Consider the following 21,544-nt stretch of genomic DNA (forward strand, 5'->3'; position numbering starts at 1 on the left):
GTGTGAATCCTGACGTCCTGATAAACTGCATTCTGTTTTCCTTCCTCACAGAATATGGGCGCTCAGCCGTGGGAAGAGGATGAATCAAAGAACATGGATGTTCTAACCTGTACATGTGTTTATATGTTACAAGGACCAAGCACTGTTGCTGAAGACAGCACTATATATCCACGCCCAACTATTACATAGATTAGGCATATCTATCCTTTAGTAATGTGTTGTAACCACACAGGCACGATAGAGGAAGCTGGTATTTATATTTTGTAATTATGTGTTCTGATCTTTACCTCTCTGATATTTATATTTGTGATTTTAGTTAAAGATTCTTTCATGGCTCTCCCTTCCAGAGCTGGGTCAAAGGTTACTGGTCAACTTCCTAACTTTCATTATTTAATTTTTTTAAATTTACGATTTTTCTCCTCCTTCCTGAACCCTTAAACAGGGCAGCTAAACATGCTAAGAGTAGAGAAGAAGGGATTGACAGGAAATCCTCTTTCCTCATCCCTTCATCTTGCCTTCTGCCTCCTCCCCGCCCCTGCATCCATTCAGGAGTAGCGTCCAGGCCGAAAGAGATTGATCACTGATTTTCCTCATGGGCTCCTGAATTTACAGCCGCCCTGAAATCTAACCCATCCTGCAATGTATAAAAGTTGTCCAACCCCTGAACCCCCACCTCCCCCATCGCATCTCACTCCCCAAATGGTGGCCCTGTCCCTTCCCATTGCTCTGGATACTGTGGCCTACCTCAGAACGGGACTGTGAGGTGATGCACTGTGGTGTCACTGGCTGCCTGCAGGGGCTGAGAGGACTGGTAACCAGTGGACAAGATATGGCCAGGTGAGGTGCAGATGATAAGTCAGACCTTCCAAAAATAAAAGTGACAATCTCTTAAAATTGATATTGTTTATTCTGACTCTTAATTTGTGGTTTCTATCAAATCATCTTGAATCTGCCTCAGGAGCAGAAGACACATTTTCTCGGGAGCACTTAGGGATTGGAAGATTCCATTTACCCCGAGAAACCTGAAATATGAGATTAGGATGTTGTTCCTTTTTGCGCCATGTTGCGCATCGGTGGCAATTTTTGCTGTTTCCGTAGCATTTGTTTGGTCTTGTTTTACAGAGGCCGAGTTGCTAGCTCGACGCTCAACCCAGCACGGGTGGAAAGTGTGCAAAGGAGCCAGCCAGATTTGAACCTGGGATCACTGGCCAATCTAGGAGATTAGAATAGATCACAGCCAATATCCATTTTGACGAGCATTTTATTTCTCATGTTTCTTGAGTTTAACGATACACCATGACGCGATACAGTACAGGAGGAGGCCACAACCCTTGTTCTTGTGCCAGCTCTTTGAAATGCTTTCTTCCACAACCCAGCAGATTTTTCCCTTATTAGTATTTATCTAATTTCATTTTGAAAGTTCCTCTTGAATCTGTTTTCACCTTCCTCTCTGGCATCAGGTTGCTTATCACAACTTGCCATTAGATCACAACTTCTCCTGGTTATTTATTTTCCACCTTAAATTGTCTCTCTGGTTTATTTACTCTGTCGAAACATGCAGCATAAGAAATAAAATGGATGATCTTGAAATTCAGCTACAGATTGGCAAGTATGACGTATGCCATCTCTGAAACTTGGCTAAAGGATGGCTGTCATTGGGAGCTGAACATCCAAGGATATACGGTGTATTGGAAAGATAGGTTAGTAGGCAGAGGGGGTGATGTGGTTCAGTGTATAAGAAATAATATTAAATCATTGGAAAGAGATGACATAGGATTGGAAAGTGTAGAGTCTCTGAGCTGAGATAAGAAATGGCAAGGGTGAATGGACCCTAATGGCACTTGTATACAGGCCTCCAAACAGCAGCTGGGGTGTGGATTACAAATTACAGCAGGAGATAGAAACGGCGTGTCAGAAGGGCAATGTCATGATAATCGTTGGGGATTTTAACGTGAAAGTGGATTGGGAAAACCAGGCCTGTACTGGACCTCAAGAGAGAATTTCTAGAATGTCTAAGGGATGGCTCTTTAGAACAGCTTGTTGTTGAGCCCACTAGGGGATCGGCTGTACTGGATTGGCTGTTGTGCAATGATCCGGAGGTGATAAGCGAGTTTAAGGTTAAGGAACCCTTAGGGAACAGTGATCACAATATGATCAAGTTCACTTTGAAATTTGAGAAGGAGAAGCTAAATTCCAATGTGTCGGTAGTTCAATGGAATAAAAGAAATTACAATGGTATTAGAGGGGAACTAATACCAGTGACTGGAAAGAGACACTAGCAGGAAGGACAGCAAAGCAGCAAAGGCTGGAGTTTCTGCGAAAAATTAGGGAAGTGCAAGACAGATATATTCCAAATAAGAAATTTTCGAATGGAAGAAAAACACTACCATGGCTGACAAGTGAAGTCAGAGCCAAAGTAAAAGCAAAAGAGAGGGCATACAAGGAAGCCAAAGCTAATGGGAAGATAGAGGATTGTGAAGCTTTTAAAAACTTGCAGAAGGAAACTAAGAAGGTCATTAGGAAGGAAAAGATGAATTACGAAAGGAAACTGGTGACTAATATCAAGGAAGATACTAAAAGCTTTTTTAATTATATAAAGGGTAAAAGAGTGTTGAGGGTAGATATAGGACCAATAGAAAATGACGCTGGAGATATTGTAATGAGAGATGCAGAGATGGCAGAGGAATTGAATGTGTATTTTGCATCAGTTTTCACAGTGGAAGACATCTGCAGTATACCAGACATTCAAGAGTGTCAGGGAATTGAAGTTTGTGCAGTGACAATTACGAATGAGAAGGTGCTCAGGAAGCTTAATGGTCTGAGGGTGGATAAATCTCCTGGACCTGATGGAATGCACCCTCGGGTACTGAAGGAAGTAGCTGGAGAGATTGCGGAGGCATTAACAATGATCTTTCAAGAATCGATAGATACTGGCATTGTACCGGATGACTGGAAAATTGCAAATGTTATTCCGCTAATTAAGAAGGGTGGGAGGCAGCAGAAAGGAAACTATAGACCTGTTAGCCTGACATCAGTGGTTGGGAAGTTGTTGGAATCGATTGTTAGGGATGAGATTACGGAGTACCTGGAGGCACATGACAAGATAGGCCAAAGCCAGCATGGTTTCCTGAAAGGAAAATCCGCCTGACAAACCTGCTGCAATTATTTGAGGAAATTGCAAGCAGGGTAGACAAAGGAAATGCAGTAGACATGGTGTACTTGGACTTTCAGAAGGCCTTTGGCAAGGTGCCGCTCATGAGGCTGCTTAGGAAGATAAGAGCCCATGGGAATTACAGGGGAGTTACTAGCATGGGTGGAGAATTGTCTGGTCAGCAGAAAACAGAGAGTGGGAATAAAGGGATCCTAATCTGGCTGGCTGCTGGTTACCAGTGGAGTTCCACAGGGGTCAGTGTTGGGACCGCTGCTTCTTACAATGTAGGTTAATGATTTGAACAATGGGATTAGTGGATTTGTGGCTAAATTTGCCGATGATACAAAGATAGGTGGAGGAGCGGGTTGTGTTGAGGAAACAGAGAGACTTGGATAGTTTAGGGGAATGGGCAAAGAAGTGGCAAATGAAATACAATGTTTGCAAGTGTATGGTCATGCACTTTGGTGGAAGAAATAAACAGTCAATCTATTATTTAGATGGGGAGAGAATCCAAAATGCAGAGATGCAAAGGGACTTGGGAGTCCCTGTGCAGGATACCCTAAAGGTTAACCTCCAGGTTGAGTCAGTGGTGCAGAAGGTGAATGCAATGTTGGCATTCATTTCCAGTAGTGCAGAATATAAGAGCAGGGAGGTGATGTTGAGGCTCTATAAAGCACTCATGAGACCACACTTGGGGTATTGAGTGCCATTTTGGGCTCCTTATTTTAGAAAGGATATACTGACACTGGAGAGGGTTCAGAGAAGATTCACGAGAATGATTCCAGGAATGAAAGGGTTACTGTATGAGGAACGTCGAGCAGCTCTTGGGCTGTATTCCCTGGAGTTCAGGAGAATGAGGGGGGAATCTCATAGAAACATTCCGAATGTTAAAAGGCCTTAACAGATTAGATATTGCGAAGTTATTTCCCATGGTAGGGGAGTCTAGGACAAGAGGGCACGACTTCAGGATTGAAGGACGTCCATTTAGAACAGAAATGTGGAGAAATTATTTGAGTCAGAGGGTGGTAAGTCTGTGGAATTTGTTGCCACAAGCGGCTGTGGAGCCCAAATCATTGGGTGATAGATAGGTTCTTGATTAGCCATCAAAGGGTTCTTTGATTAGCATCAAAGGGTTTGGGGAGAAGGAAGGGGAGTGGGGATGACTGGAAGAATTGGATCAGCCCATGATTGAATGGTGGAGCAGATTTGATGGGCCAAATGGTCTACTTCTGCTCCTATGTCTTATGGTCTTATGGAAATCTGGGTTATTCCTTTGTTCAAGGAAGTGAGTAGGGGTGACCCTGGGAATTATAGACCAGTGGGTCTTATTTCCCTGGTGAGCAAATTATTGGAGAAGATTCTTATAGACAGGATCCACAAGCATTTGGAGAAGCATAGCCTGACTAGGGATAGTCAATATGGCTTTGTGAGGGGTAGATCAGGCCTCACGAGCCTGATTGAATTCTTTGAGGATGTGACAAAGCACACTGATAAAGGTAGAGCATTGGATGTGGTGTATATGGATTTTAATAAGGTGTTTGATGAGATTTCCCATGGTAGGCTCATTCAGAAAGTCAGGAGGCATGGGATTCAGGGAAACTTGGCTGGTAGATTCAGAAATGGCTTGCCTACAATTTGCTGTAGATGAAGCGTATTCTGCCAGGAGTTAGGTGACCAGTGGTGTTTCGAAGGGATCTGTTCTAGGACTCCTGCTTTTTGTGGATCTTATAAATAACTTGGGATAATGAAGTGGAAGGGTGAGTTAAGTAAGTTTTCAGATGACACAAAGGTTGGTAGAGTTGTGGAGTGTGTAGAAGGTTGTTATAGGTTTAAATCAGACATTGACAAGATGCAGAGCTGGGCTGAGAAGTGGCAGATGGAGTTCAATCCAGAAAAGTGTGAAGTTTGTAAAGTCAAATTTGGAGACAGAATACAAAGTTAATGGCAGGATGTTTAGCAATGTGGATGAACAGAGGGATCTTGGGATCCACGTTCATAGATTCCTCTGAGTTGCTGTGCAAGTTTATAGGGTTGTTAAGCAGGTGTATGGTCTTTTTGACCTTCATTAGTCAAGGAATTGAGTTCAACAGCTGCAAGGTAATGTTGCAGCTCTATAAAACCCTGCTTAGACACACTTGCAATATTGTGTTCATTTCTGGTCACCTTATTATAGGAAGGATGTGGAAGCTTTAGAGAGGGTGCCTTATAGGGATATGCTGAGCAAGGTAGGATTTTCCCCTTTGGGGTGAAGGAGGAGAGATGACATGATAGAGATGCATAGGATGATAAGAGGTGTAGATCAAGTGGATAGCCAGAGACTTTTTCCCAGGATGGCAATGGCAAGGGGGCATAACTTTAAGGTGATTGGAGGAAAGTATGGGGGGAGGGGGAATATCAGAGGTAGGTGTTTCACACAGAGAGTGGTGGGTGTGTGGAACACCCTGCTAAGGGTGGTGATTGGGGCAGATATATTAGGGGTGGTTAAGAAACTCTTAGATAAGCACACGGATGATAGAAAAATGGAGGGCCATGTAGGAGGGAAGGGTTTGATTGATCTTGGAGTAGCTTATAAGATTGTCACAACTTTTGTGGATGAAGGTGCTGTACTGTTCCTTGTCTTTTCTGCCCCAAGGAGAACAACCACAGATTCTCCAATCTTTCTACAGAACTGATACCCCTTATCCCTATAACCATTAAATTAACTCTTCTCTCACTGCCTCCCGCCTCCCCTGACCTTGAGAACCTCCTAAAGTGCGGGGTCCAGAAAGCGTCACCATACTTCAGCTAGTGCCTCGCCAGTGATTTACTAAGGTTCTGCATAACTTCCTTCTCGTTCCTAATCCCACTATTAATAAAACACAGGTATTGAACTAGAAACAAAAACTCGGAAAGCCATTTAAACAAACCAGAACTCTCTTATTTATACAGGATGAAAATGAATAGTGCAGAAATTACAATAACTGTGGCTCGATTACAGCTTGTTCACTATTTATAGGGAAAATTGAGAGAATATAGAACAGTTTACAAGCATGAGAAAGACAGAGTTGCAACTATCAGGAAAAATAGAGGGGTGAAGGTTACCCAGGCAGAGATAAGATGGGGGAGATGATGTTTCCATTAGTGAGCAAGAGCAAAACTTGGAATCATTGGTATTGATATGTTGATAAATCTCATTGGGAATTCAGGACACTTCATGTCCCAGGGACGAGAAGAATGTGGACCTCACTCTGACGGGGCCATTGCGCTGAGCATCACAGACAGATGCAGGGAAATGGGATAAAAACCCAGAGAGGGAGAGGAATGGAAGAGTATGCTGGAAGAATAGAATGCTAAAGTGAAATGAAGAGAGAGGGAACCCATGTGGAGTATAAACACTAGAACAGACCAGATGGCCTGAGTGGTCTCCTGTGCCGTACATTCAATGTAACAAGGGCAACATTTGTTGTCCATCCCCAAATGCCCTTTAGAAGTTGAGTTACCAGTGAAGGTATAACTAACAGTGCCAAACTGTTTGATTGTGCTACTTCAGAGGGTCGTTGAGAGTTTGCTGTGGGTGGAGTCACATACAGGGCAGGTCAGATAGGGATGGTCAGTTTCCTTCCCCAAGACACCACAGTAATTTATACAACACTTAATAAATCTATACCAAAGTTTGATTTTTTAAAACTTCTTAATTAATGAACTGCATTTAAATTTCCCAGCTACTGTGGTAGGATTTGAACTTGTGTCTATGCGTAATTACAATTCCATTCCACCACCTGTTCTTTTCTCCAAAAACAGAACATTAATTTGAATTGTGCTGCTATCCAATAACGTAAAGGAAATATATTGTGTAGGTGCAGCAGAACTAACAGTATGAGAGCCACGAGTGACCCACACGACCAGTGTGAAAAATCTAAACCTCAGCGATCTCAGACTTCCAGTCGAGACGCCGCCTCCTTTGAGATTGCGGCTCAGAGTTGTATTTATTTTAAGTTTGTAGGGATGGTTTTGGGGACAAAGGGGAGTTAGGGGTCAGGTTGGGGTTTGGGGATAGGGATGTGGAGGAGTTGAAGGTCAGGCTGGAGTCTAGACCTCCACTCTGTGTTCTGCATTCAACGTCCAGTGACGTGCATGGGTGATGAAGGACATCCATGAATGTCGGGCAGTCCCAGGTCAGTGGGCCCAGGGATCGGGTGTACATGCATGACATGACCCAGAGTTCAGGGTACCAATGTCGCTAAGTCCGGGAGTTGATACCCAAAGGCTGAAGAATGGAGGCATCTCCTTAAATTGGAGGACTGTCCTTGTGTGTGAGTGGATGGGAGGGAGGAAAGGGGCTTGTCATGTTCTCTGTTGTTTTACTGAGCATTGCGCGCATGCTATATTGGTGCCAGAATGTGTGGCGACACTTGTGGGCTGCCCCCAGCACGTCCTTAGGTGAGTTGGCTATTAGCACAAATGACAAATTTCACTGTTTTGATATACATGTGATAAATAATCTAAATCTGAATCTAATTTTGTTTTGCTGTATATATAACCCTCTCCGGCTCTGTCTCCGATCCAATGATCCCTTCAGGATTGTCTCATTTAGTCTCGCATTCTGCCCACCAAAATGAATTACTTCATTTTTCTGTGCATTAAATTTGATCCACCACGTATTTTCCCATTCCACTGTCCTGTTCTCCTGAACCCTATTTGCATACTTCTAAATGTTTACATTTCAAACTTCTGCATCATTTGCAAACTTTGAAATCTGTTTCCCAAATCCTGGTTATCTTGGACACCAAAGGGAGCAGTGATCCCTGTACCAACTGCTGTAGTACGATGATATATAACTTCACCTCATCCTCACACTGGTCGCCTCCTTCTTAACTAATTCTCCAAGCACGTATTCCCCTGCTCCTCTGGGATATCATTCCATTTGCAGACAAAGTTTATGTTTTAGCAGCACAACGTCAGTTGTTCTTTTCACATTCCAGAGCCCTGTGTATATGGGGCAAACCCAGGAATGTTTCTGTCCCAGGCATGATTGAATCCTTGTGGGGAAATCTGGGTTGGGCAGATTGGGTTGATGTACTCACCTACTATTAGAGTAATAGGGACATTCTCTCTGTCGGCTGCTTAGTCAAATGGTATCTTACCAGCACGGGACAAAAGTTGACAGTCACCAAACTGCCGACATGAGGGTGGCCTGAAATAGAGGCACTAGCAGAGGCATCTCACAAAATCTCTCCAAGAGGACAATGATTCACGGTGGCCTGTTGGTTTGCACAGTCACAGAATCAGCTCCGCCTTGAATAATCCTCATGATCGCAGGATTCCCATCCACTTCCCATGATGCAGGCATCCTCCGAGGTACCAGTTCCTTCATCTACCCCAGGATGCTGACCTGCGCTCCTGTATTAAGAGCCCGAGGCACTGGAGGAAGTGCGTTGACACAGACTGAAAACTAGCTGTCATATAGAAAACAGAGTTGGAATAAATGGATCTTTTTCATGCCGATGGGTATAATTACCGGAGTGCCCAGGGATCTGCTCTTGGTCCTCAGTTATGTATTATTTACATTAATGACCTGCAAGAGGGAATGAAATGTAAGGTTTCCCAGTGATATGAAAATCAGTGGAAGGGCTTGTTGTGGTGAGGATATTGTCATTCTGCAACAGGATGTGGGTAGACTGAGTGACTGCCCACAAACATGGCAATGGAGTTTTATGTGGGGACGTGTGAGGTTGTGCACTCGCCGAGGATTCACAAGGTGTACAAGAGAGTGAGGTACAGAGGGATCTTGGTGTTGTTGAATATGAATCACGAATAGGTCCAACAGTTGAGAAGGCAAATGATAAATTTGCTTTTGTTGTGAAGGGTTGGGGTTTAAGAATAGGGAGGTTTTGTTACAGTTGGTATTCACCTGGAATAACGTTCACAGTTTTGCTCCTCTCACATGAAAAAGGAATACAGTAAAGTCAGAAGCAATGCAAAGTAGAATAGCACAGTAGTGTAGTGGTTAGCGTAACATTATTCCATCACCAGCTATAAGATTGAGTTTACTTGCTGCCGCTGTCTATAAGGAGTTTGCACATTCTCCTTATGACTGCATGGGTTTCCATAGGGTTAGGGTTAGTGAGTTGTGGGCATGCTAAACTGATGACTCTTGTGGGCTTTTTCCTCTGTTTAGAATTGAGATGCAATCTGTGCATTTTGCTGTATGTTTTGATGTACATGTGACAAATAAAGTGAAACTTCTTCAAAGGAAATTCAGCAGTTTAGTTCCTGGGATGAGAGAGTTGTCCTGCCAACAGAGGCCAAACAGTTAGGCTCTTCAGACTTTACAGAAATGAGGGATGACCTTATTCAAAAATATAAAGTGCTAAGGGAGCCTGATATGGTAGATGATGTTTTCAGTCATGAGAATTTCAGAATCAGAATCAGGTTTATTATCACCAGCATGTGACGTGAAATTTGTTAACTTAGCAGCAGCAGTTCAATTCAATACATAATATAGAAAAATTAATAAATAAATTACAGTATACATATATTGAATAATTAAAAATTGTGCAAAAAACAAATAATATATATTAAAAAAGTGAGGTAGTGTCCAGGAGTTCAATGTCTATTTAGGAATCAGATAGCAGAGGGGAAGAAGCTGTTCCTGAATCGCTGAGTGTGTGCCTTCAGGCTTCTGTCCCTCCTATCTGATGGTAACAGTGAGAAAAAGGCGTGCCCCTGGGTGCTGGGGGTCCTTAATAATGGATGCTGCCTTTCTGAGACACCACTCCTTGAAGATGTCCTGGGTACTTTGTAGGCTAGTGCCCAAGATGGAGCTGACTAAATTTACAACCCTCTGCAGCTTCTTTCAGTCCTGTGCAGTAGCCCCTCCATACCAGACAGTGATGCAGCCTGTCAGAATACTCTCCACGGTACATCCAGAGAAGTTTCACATAAGTAATAATATAAAATGGAGTTCTTTGAGGATATAACAAGCACAGTGGATAGAGGGGAACAGATGGATGTTACTTACTTGGATTTCCAGAAGAGCATTCAATAAGGTGCCACATAAGATAAGGATGAATAGAGTTGGGGGTGATGTGTAAGCATGGACAGAGGATTGGTTAACTAACAGAAAGCAGAGAGCTGGGATGCATGGGTGTTTCTCTGGTTGGCAATCAGTGGTGAGCGGTGTACCACAGGGGTTCATGCTGGGCCCGCAACTGTTCGCCATATAGGTTAACAATCTGGTAGAGGGGGCTAAGCATAGTGTATCTAAGTTTACTGATGACACTAAATTGAGTGGAAAAGCAAATTGTGCACAGAATATGGAGAGCCTGCAGAGAGATATTAAATAAGTGAGTGGGCAAGGGTCTGGCAGATGGAATACAATGCTGGTAAATACAAGGTCATCCACTTTGAAGGAAAAATAGAAGATCAGATTATTATTTAAATGGTAAAAGACTGCAGCACGCTGCTGTGCAGAGGGACTTGGGAGCGCTTGTGCAGGAATCGCAAAAGGTTGGTTTGCAGGTGCAGCAGGCTATCCAGAGGGCAAATGGAATATTGGCCTTCATTGTTAGAGGGATTGAATTTAAGAGTGGGGAGGTTATGCTGCAAATGTGCTGGTGAGGCTGCACCTGGAGTATTGCATGCAGTTCTGGCCTCCCTACTTGAGGAAGGATATACTGGCTTTGGAGGCGGTGCAGGGGGGTTTCACTAGGTTGATTCCAGAGATGAGGGGTTAGACTATGAGGAGAGATTGAGCAGCCTGGGACTCTACTCACTGGAATTCAGAAGGATAAAAGGAAGCATAACATTACGTAAGGCAGGGGTCCCCAACCTTTTTTGCACCGCGGACCGACCCGGGGGTTGTTCAAGTAGGGTTAAACTCACCTCAACATGTCCAGACATCCCACTCTGCAAAAACTCATTTCAGGGAGGTAGCATCCCCGTCCCCCTGCAACCCCATATTCCCCACCCCACCCCCCGACCTCCAAGGGTGTATGTAATACTTTGTTTAGTGATTTTGTCTAATCTGTAAACCAAGTTGGGTATATACAGAAAATGTGACATTAAAATATGTACTTATATTATCATGTTTATTCTATTACAACTTTAAGCAAGTCTACAGGGAGTTTGGCCTCATCACGTAGGACATCAATAGCGTAGCTCCTTAACAGCCAGCCAGCTAGTTTAAATAACGTTAGTTATGCTAATGAACGAATGACTCCTGTTAAACTCACTTCAACATGTCTTTTACATTTTAACCCACCATGGGCAATAGAAAAGTCACTGTTGCAAACAGTGCAGTGAGCAACACTGTCATTATTTTTGAGGTCGACTGTAAAGCCTGCCCACAGAGAAAACTGATAGGTCTACTTAGCAGGGGTCCGCAATCGTTTTTACACCGCAGACCGGTTTACTATTGACAACATTCTTGCGGACCGGCCGACCGGGGCCGGGGGTGTTAATCACAACCGGAATATAGGTGATAAGTCAATCGCATCATAACATTTTAAGTAACGTTTGGATATTAAACACACAGCGCATATTTTCCCCATATGAACATATAAAATCATTGCAACACACCAATATCGCTGAATCAGTGGGAGCCCTGGGCTTGTTTCCCTGCAACAAGACGGTGCCATCGAGGGGTGATGGGAGACAGCGATACTCGAAGGGGGTTCCTTATATCCAGTCTATTCCGCAATTTAGTTTTCGTTGCATTCATTGCAGAAAACTCCGCTTCACAGAAATACGTTGGAAATGGAAGCAACGTTTTCAGTGCTTTTGTGACTATCTCAGGATATTCAGCCTTGACTTTGATCCAGAATGCCAGCAGAGATGTTATGCCAAACATACCTTTTAGCCCACCGTCATTTGCAAGCTCGAGTTGATCTTTTTCCCGCATTGACATGGATGATTCACCGGGGACATTCATAAATGGGTCACGGACCCATTCCTTTGCACGTCTTGGGTCACTGATGACCTCACGTGCATTAAAATTCAACAGTGCGTGGCAGAGAATGAGGAAAAGTGCAGCTGACTCGTATCGTTTCCTCACGACCCGGTGGTTGGGAACCACTCTTAGCACGAAGAGAGACCAATCAGGATGCTCGTTCTCCCTCTCAAAAAAACCTATTTCCGGGATATTGTATACAATTTCCGGGCATCAGGGAGCTACTATCGATATACGGGAGACTCCCAGAACTTCCGGGAGAGGTGGGATGTTTTTTACAGGGGGTTGCCAACTTTTTCACTCCCAAATAAGGGACAAAAGTAGCAGTCAAACCCGGGACACTTTACCCCAGGAAAGACTACCATAACCATGAAGCCTTGCGCGATCACCTGCGTGCGCATGCGTGACTGAGCATGCGATGTGCGCATGCGCGTACGTGCCGATCCCTCCCCCGCAATAAATCGGTTTGCCTTCATCTTCCCGACTATACTGTACCTACATTATTTCTACTTTATATAGGCTGTGTAGTTATCATATCATTCCTGCTTTTACTATATGTTAGTGTTATTTATTTTCAATTTTATGTGTTATTTGGTATGATTTGTTAGGTTTCTTCTGGGTTTGGGAACGCTCACAAATTTTCCCCATATAAATTAATGGTAATTGCTTCTTCGCTTTACGCCATTTCGGCATGAAATATTTCATAGGAACACTCTACCTTACCGGGGGAAATACAGGACAAAGGCGGTCCCGTATGGGACTAACCAGTTTAGCCCAATATACGGGATGTCCCGGCAAATACGGGACAGTTGGCAACCCTATGTTCAAGTTCAACAGTGCGTGACAGGGAATGAGGAAAGGTGCAGCTGACTTGTATCGTTTCCTCACAGTGCGGTAGCACAAGCTTTGCGGCCCGGTGTTTGGGGGCCGCTGATGTAAGGGATAGATACAACCAAGGCAGGAAAGTTGTTTCCACTGGTAGGTGAGACAAGAACTAGGGGACATGGCCTCAAGATTTGAGGGAGTAGACTTAGGATGGAAATGAGGATGAACTGCTTTTCCCAGAGGGTGGTGAATCTGTGGAATTCTCTTCCCAATGAAGCAGTGGAGGCTACCTCAGTAAATATATTTAATAAAAGGTTGGATAGATTTTTGCATAGTAGGGGAATTAAGGGTGGTGGAGAAAAGGCAGGGAGGTGGAGATGAGTCCATGGTCATATCAGCCATGATTTTATTGATGGCCTACTCCTGCTCCTATTTCTTGTGTCCTAAGTGGACACAGTTACAGGATAAGGAGATGACTATTTACAACTGGCACACAGATATTTCTTCTCTCACAGGATAGTGAACCTCTAGAATTCTCTGCCCCCAAAGGTGGTGGAGGCAATATTATTAGCTACAATGCCTATAAGAAGTATTTACCCTCTTCCCCACCCCCCAACCCCAGAAGTTTTCATGTTTTATTGTTTTACAAAATTGAATCACAATAGATTTAATTTATCTTTTGACACTGATCAACAGAAAAAGACTCCCTTGTGTCAAAGTGAAAACAGATCTCTACAAAGTGATCTAAATTAATTACAAATATAAAACACAAAATAATTGATTGCATAAGTATTCACCCCTTTCAAATCAGTATTTAGTAGATGCACCTTTAGCAACAATTACAGACCTGAGTCTGTGTGGATAGGTCTCTATCAGCTTTGCACATCTGGACATGCAATTTTCCCCCATTCTTCTTTACAAAACTGCTCAAGCTCTGTCAGATTGCATGGGGATCATGAGTGAACAGCCGTTTTCAAGTGCAGCCACACATTTTAAATTGGATTGAGATCTGGACTCTGACAGCCACTCCAGGACATTAATTTGGTTGTTTTCAAGCCATTCTTGTATAGCTTTGGCTTCATGCTTGGGGTCATTGTCTTGCTGGAAAACAGATCCATCTTCCAAGTCGCAGTTCCATTGCAGACTGCATCAAGTTTTTCCCAAGCATTTTCCTGTATTTTTGCTGCATTCATTTTACCCTCTACCTTCACAAGCCTTCCAGGGTCTGGTGCAGTGAAGCATCCCCACAGCATGATGCAGCCACCAACATGCTTCATGGTAGGGATGGTGTGTTTTTACCCTCCACATGGACATATGTAATTCTGATAAGAAGTACACACCACTAAACTTAAATGAAAGCGCAACACAGAAAAATGAAAACATTATCACTATAGGAGAAAAAATTAACCAATGAAAGAGCATGACCCTCCTTGGAAGACATCCCCATGATCCGAGAAGACTAGATGTTGACAAGGAAGCATCAAACGACTGGGTCAGAAAAGGAGACCTCTTCCCAGAAACAAAAGGGTTCCAGGAGGACAACACACAAAAAAATCAAAAATTCGTAACAGAAGACCAATAAATTCAAGATGATAAGTGCAGAAAATGCCACAAGAAACCGAACACGATCCAACACATCACAGGATCCTGCAGCAGTTTAACTCAATCTGAGTACCTACACAGGCATAATCAAGTGGCAAACATCATTCATCAAAACCTTGTGTTAAAATACAAACTCATAAACAACACCATACGTTTCTATAAGTACAAGCTTGATCCAGTGTAGAGTCAGAGCCTGACAAATTATATTACAACCAATCCATTACTACTGATAGAACAATCCATAATAACTGTCTGGATATAATATTACAGGATGAACAAGCAAGAACAGCATACTTAATACATATAACTATTCCAAACACACATAGCATAAATCAATGTGAAAACACTAGAAATATGCTGAATTAAAAGAGGAAATTGAAAGACTATGGAACGTGACAGGGTATACATTGTCCCAATAGTAATATCTACAACTGGTATCATCTTGAAGTCACTACATAATAGCATTAAACAATTAGGCCTACACAGAAAAATGTATATAAATCTCCAGAAAGCCACAATACTAAACACCACTAGAGTAGTCCAAAAGTTCCTAGCAATTGAGAAGTGAGTGTGCTTGGCTGTGCCTGTGCCTCAGCTGGAGCTGAAAAAAGATTTAAAAATAATAATAATAAATAAATAATAGACAAATGATATTGAGACAATGAGTGCCTGAAGGTGAGTCCAATAAGCAAAAGAAGATAAATGGTAACAAATAAGAAACAAACAAACAGTACTGTGAATGTGAGTTGTAGAGTCTTTGAAAGTGAGTTCATGGGTTGTGAAATTATTTCAGTGTTGAGGTGAGTGTAACTAATATCTCATTCAGGAGCCAGTGTGGGTCAGGATGGTTGAAGGTTAATAGCTATTCCTGAACCTGGTGCTGTGGTATCTAAGGTTCCTGTACCTCCTAGGAGTGTGAAGAGAGCATGGTTTGGATTAGCTGGTATCCATGATGATGGATGTTGCTTTCTTGCAGCAGTGCATCTTGTAAATGTGCTTCATGGTGTGGAGGGTTTTTCCTGTGGTTTTTTGTAGGCATTTCTGTTCTTGGGCATTGGAGTTTTCATGCCAGGCCAATAATAAACCAGGGGTTTAATTGTCTCCACTGTGCATCAGTATAAGTTTGTCAAAGTTTTATTCAAATTCAAAGTACACTTATTATCAAAGAATGTATAAACTGTACAACCATGAGATTTTTTTTGGCTTACAGGCAGCTGCAAAGCAAGAAACCCGAAAGAACCCAATTAAAAATAAAGACCAACCCCCAAGGCACACAGAGAAAGATAGAGAGAAAAAAAACAAATCAGAATCAGGTTTATTATCACCGGCATGTGACGTGAAATTTGTTAACTTAGCAGCAGCAGTACAATGGAATACATAATATAGCAGAGAGAGAGAGAGAGAGAAAAAAATAATAAATAAAATAAAATAAAACATCATAATAAATAAATAAGTAAATAAATTACACATATTGAATTGATTTTTTTAAAAATGTGCAAAAACAGAAATAATATATATTTAAAAAGTGAGTAGTGTCCAAGGGTTCAATGTCCATTTAGAAATTGGATGGTAGAGGGGAAGAAGTTGTTCCTGAATCACTGAGTGTGTGCCTTCAGGCTTCTGTACCTCCTACCTGATGGTAACAGTGAGAAAAGGGCATGCCCTGGGTGCTGGAGGTCCTTAATAATGGACACTGCCTTTCTGAGACACCGCTCCTTGAAGATGTCCGGGGTACTTTGCATGCTAGTACCAAAGATGGAGCTGACTAGATTTACAACTTTCTGCAGCTTCTTTCGGTCCTGTGCAGTAGCCCCCCCATACCAGACAGTGATGCAGCCTGTCAGAATGCTCTCCACAGTACAACTGTAGAAGTTTTTGAGTGTATTTGTTGACATACCAAATCTCTTCAAACTCCTAATGAAGTATAGTTGCTGTCTTGCCTTCTTTATGACTACATCGATATGTTGGGACCAGGTTAGATCCTCAGAGATCTTGACACCCAGGAACTTGAAGCAGCTCACTCTCTCCACTTCTCATCCTTCTATGAGGATTGGTGTGTGTTCCTTCGTCTTACCTTTCCTGAAGTCAAAACAACAGAAGCTAGCATCAACATTCCCAACCAAATTGAGTCCTTACATCCAAATCCCCGGAGCAGCCCGGAGTAGGCCCAAAACCTCAGTGTTCAGTTCATCATATTAGTGGGGCAAATTGCAGCAGCGGTGGGGGGGGGGGGGCAGTCTCACAGCCTTGGCATCGCAGAGAGAGGAGGCCCCAGAATCTGTGCAAACTTTTAAGAATGTAGAGACGCTGCCGTGATAAGACTTTACGTGCTGGTCCCAGAACAGATCCTCTGCTATGATATCACCAAGGAATTTAAAGTTGTGCCAAACAGCCTCTTTCCCAGCTGTATAACTCTGTGAGTCTGTTTAACAAATACTTATTACTGGCTCAGCTGCGGTAATGTGAATCACTTTAGACTGAAATCCACCCCCCCCCCCGAAAAATGACATCAATAGCCACGCCGCATGACTTGTGGGCAGTGAGGAGGGAGAGTACCTACTGTCAGAGGAATAGTGCTAATAAGGGAGAGCCGCAGGTATTGCCCAGGTCCCGTGGAGGGAGAGCCACACTGTCGTTGGTACAGCTGAGGGAGCGCCGGGCAGCTGGAAACAACTTGCCGAGGGAGCGCCGCACTGTCGCCGGGATTTGGGTTGCTGTGTGAGAGGGCGAGTTATAATATTCCAGGTACTGTACCGTATTTCAACGGATCCGATGAAAGTGATAATGTACCTCACAGACAGTTGCAAAATATCCCACAGCGTTCATTTTGGGAGGTTGTTCCGGTCGGTCACTATTGAACCCCCCGCAACACTCTTTATACTAGCTACTGTCAGTGGGAATCAGGATACAGTATACGGGGACCGATGGGCATTCAAAGGGCCAGATGCATCTCCTCCTCGTGTCTTCATGCTGTGAGATATTATTCCCCAATTTGCAGACTTCCCTTTCTACACTTCAGACCTTTATTTGCTATTAAAAATCCTGCGGCAGCAAAAGAAATGAATTCTTTTTCTATGAAACTTGGAGCACTGTCATCTCACGTAACTAAAGCGTTCCCCAGCTGCAAAGTGCCTCCTCACAAGGTCGAGTAACTCGCCCCGCCGCGGACTTGGTTGCTTGTTTGAGGAAGAGGAAACGGTCCCGCTATCGCAGCAATCGGCGGAACTTCGGGGAGACTGGATGAAAATTCCGCCTGCGCCCGTCAGAAGGCGCCACTGGTTCGAGTCTGGAGCAGCCTGGCCATCGGAAACCGGCAGAGAGAGAAAGAAAGAAACTGAGCCAAGACAGGAAAGCGGGTCAGCCTTTAGTAGAGTTTAGTTGCTGCAGCCGGAAGCTGCGGGTGAGTGAGGCTGAGGGGGGCTTGGAGTGGACGGGGAGGTACCGGGAGGGGTCGGGCTGATTGCCTTCACACGGTAGCAGCGATCCGGGGTGGAACTGGCGCCCGGGCCGCGGGATGTCTGAAATTCAAACGGGCTGAGACGGGCCGAGCGGCTTCCGCAAGGCGGGCTGGAGAGGAGCGCCTGGACCCGGAGTCCAGCGCCGGGTTGAAGGAACCATCAGTGGGCCGGTGAGAAATTCCGCTTTGGCTACAATGTTGCACTTTTGTTGCGAGTTTTTAAGTCGGTTTCCGGCAACAGTCACAATGTATCCGTGTTCGAATTCCAGTTTTTTGCACGCCCGGGGACTCCGCGGGGTCTTAGAGCCTGTCGGCGACTGACGCTCAAAGACTCAAGGAGCCATTTATCAGCTCCCTGCATTAATCAAGAGTCCGGGCCGCTTCCGACCACATTGGGCGTTGCAGATGTGAAAATGATTTCAAGTGTGTCCTTTTCAGTAGAGAGCTCGGCTATAGGGCTACCAGCAAACGAGCGGCGCCTCCGGATTCTCAAAACCGAATAGGTTTTTACTTTTCACCCCGTGGGGAAAATTTATGTATGTGGTGAGGAAGCAGTATGATCATTTTTACGCCCATCTGTGAAAGGGATGAAGCCGACTAAAAATCCAACCTAAATTTATAACTATGTTTTTGATGACATTTGGAAGTTTCCTGTTTCTTTGAACGAAAACGTCAATGATGTACTCACTTCCCTGTCCAACCCTGCCCCCTCCCTCGGCCTCCTGTCCCCTGTCTTTCCCCTTTCACACAGCAACCCACTTGACTCCTTCCCTCCCCCACCTCAACCCCCACCCCGCACTCCTTTCTTATCCTTTTCTCATCCTTTTCTCACCACCCTCCACTCACCCCTCATTTGTGTTCCTTCCTCTCCCCTTGCCCACTCCTCCCTCTATGTGCCCTATTACCCCCATCCACCACTCTCTTACCCACCACCCCTTCGCTCTGCTTGCCCCCCTTCTCCCTCCTCCCCTACAAATTACCCACATTCTTCCATTGCTCTATCCATAACGTAACCAATTTCCAAATCCTATTGGTGTTTCTCCCCTCAATAGTTTGGCCCCGGGGTGCTCGAGTGGGTTTAGAACACAGCACAGGAAAAGGCTCTTTGGCCCATGTGAACACAATGCCTGTACATGATTCATGTCCCTTTATGCCCTGCATATTCATATATCTAACAAACTCCTAAATACTACCCTTGTATCTGCTTCCACCACAACCACTTCAGTCCATTCTGGGCACCTACGATTCTCTGTGTTTTTTTAAAAAATCTTTATCTGGTACATCCCCATTAAACTTCCCACTTCTCATCATAAATGCATGTTCTCTGGTGCATGACATTTCTACCCCGACTGTCTATCCTAATATACTCCTCACAATTTTATGAACTTTTATCAGGTCTCCCCTCAGGTTTGTCAGATCTCTGTTTATAGCTCACACCCTCCAGTTGAGGCAGGATCCTTGTCTTTCCAAAGCTCCCATATTCTTGCTGTAATGGGGTGATCAGAATTGACAAAGTATGGCTGGATCAAAGTTTTATGTAACTGTATAAAACTTATATAAAAGGTTTATATAACTTTCTTATCCTTGTACTCAGTCCCCTGATTAATGAAGGCTTGCACATCATATGCCTTCTTTACCACTCTAATTATTCACCTGGCCACTTTCAATGAGCTCTGGGCTTGGACCCTGACTATGTATTTATTTAAAGATATTGCGTGCAACAGGCCTTTCCGGCTCAGGGTGAGCCTATCAACCCACAAGTTCACTCTAGTGAAGTCTACTCACTGAGCAACTTCCAATGACTAATTAACCTATTAACTGCCATGTCTTTGGACTGTGGGGGGAAACCAGAGCCCCTGGAGGTCACAGGGAGAGCATGCAGACTCCTTATTGGTGGCGCTGCAATGAACTCTGAACCCTGACACCCTGAGTTGTAATAACATTGTGCTCACTGCTGCGCTACTGTGTCAGCCCGCTGGTGTTCCACCTATGTCAATGCTACTGACTGTATAATGTTCCTTTCTATTTCCCCTCCCAAAGTACAGCACATCACTTACTTGGGTTAAACTCCATTTGCCGTTTCTCCACCCATATCAGTAATTGATTCGTATGCTGACGTATCCTTTGACAGCCCTGTACGCAACTCGGCCAATCTTCATGTTGTCTGCAAACTTAGTGACCCCCAGCCCAACTCCACTGACATCCAAGTCATTTAGGTACATCACAAAACAACAAAGGCCATTGCACTGATCCCTGTGGGACACAACTGGTCACGGACCTCCAGCCAAAATAACATCTCGCCACCACAACCCATTGTCACGCAACCTTGGATCCGATGCATCTTAATCTTCTGGATGAGCCTACTATGAGGAACCTTGTCAAATGCCTTCCCAAAGTCCACGTCGACAACATCCACAGCCCTCGCCTCATCATTCCCCCTTGATGCCTGCTCAAGAAAGCTCAATGGGCCATTAGCAATGTGTTCCTTGTCTAGCACTGTGGCTGGATTTGCATAATGTCTCTCATCTTGTCCTTTGGTTCCCCATAGTAGGTCTGAGACAAGGTTTCCTTATCTCTCAGTTAGCGTTCAGGTAAAATTATACACACTAAGATGAAATGGCCAATTCAAAAAGCGAGTGGTAGGTGTGTTTTTGTGGCATGTTGACCCAGAACCTGGGAGAAGTCCCCACTCTTCATAAGGCTCGGGTTATTGTGAAATGTATACATAACCTTGATCTAACATCTCAGCAGACTAGACTCTCAAGCTGTACTCCACTCCCTAGTTTCTGTCTTTGCTAAGCATATGTCAAATCTGTTACAATAGCAAAGTAAGGAATGTGCTGAAGTTTGCCACATCACTTTTTTTTAGCAAAACACACAAAATGCTGGAGGAGCTCGGCAAGTTGGGTGTCATTTATAGAGGGAATGAACAGTTGGCATTTCAGACCTAGACCCTTCATAAGGACTGGAAAGGGAGGGGACAAAAACACTTTTTTTAGCTTGGCTTAGCTATTTTATGTTGTCTCTTTGATCTTCAGCAAAACTGGATTGATGTGTTTAACAGTTCCTGAAATTGGTGACTAATTGCTTTCCAGTTTCATGTGTGGGAGGAACAATACTTAACTGAAAACGTTTATTTCACCTGAAACATTAACTCTGTTGTTCTCTCTACAGACACTGACTGGCTAGCTGAGTATTTTTGTCACTTTCTGGTTTTATGTCAGTATTTATCTAACCATTATTTTTCTTTGCCCTTAGAAGATAAGGTGCCTCACATGAGGCTGCTTAACAAGATAAAATCTTATGGTGTTATACAGGAAAAATACTGGCATGGATAGAAGAATGGCTGACAGGCAGGAGGCAGTAGGTGGGAATAAAGGGGGCCTTTTCTGGTTGGCTGTCTGTGACTAGTAGTGTTCCTCAGAGGGTCAGTATTGGAACCGCTGCTTTTCACATTGTTTGTTAATGATTTAGATAATGGAATTGATGGCTTTGTGGCAAAGTTTGCAAATGATATGAAGATATGTGGAGGGGTACTTAGTGCTGAGGAAGCAATGCAATCGCAGCACGATTTAGACGA

General features: G+C 43.8%; 2 protein-coding genes across 6 annotated transcripts in view; both read left to right on the plus strand.

Moving 5' to 3' along the window:
- The window catches only part of cpamd8 (C3 and PZP like alpha-2-macroglobulin domain containing 8), a 106,515-nt gene extending 104,958 nt beyond the window's left edge, over positions 1-1,557 (plus strand). The window contains exon 43 of the mRNA XM_072243950.1: positions 52-1,557. The gene's annotated coding sequence lies outside the window, so the exon portion shown is untranslated. The remainder of the gene's footprint in view (positions 1-51) is intronic.
- A 15,497-nt stretch (positions 1,558-17,054) lies between these two features.
- myo9b (myosin IXB) overlaps positions 17,055-21,544 on the plus strand; it is a 114,128-nt gene continuing 109,638 nt past the window's right edge. Inside the window, exon 1 of one of the 5 annotated variants that reach the window (XM_072243946.1) lies at positions 17,055-17,252. The gene's annotated coding sequence lies outside the window, so the exon portion shown is untranslated. Of the gene's footprint in view, positions 17,253-17,709; positions 18,136-21,544 lie in introns of those variants that run through there. The other 4 variants (XM_072243949.1, XM_072243945.1, XM_072243948.1 and 1 more) reach the window with 4 other exon arrangements.

This window comes from Mobula birostris, chromosome 26 (assembly GCF_030028105.1).
Source record: "Mobula birostris isolate sMobBir1 chromosome 26, sMobBir1.hap1, whole genome shotgun sequence".
Classification (NCBI taxonomy): Eukaryota; Metazoa; Chordata; class Chondrichthyes; order Myliobatiformes; family Myliobatidae; genus Mobula; species Mobula birostris.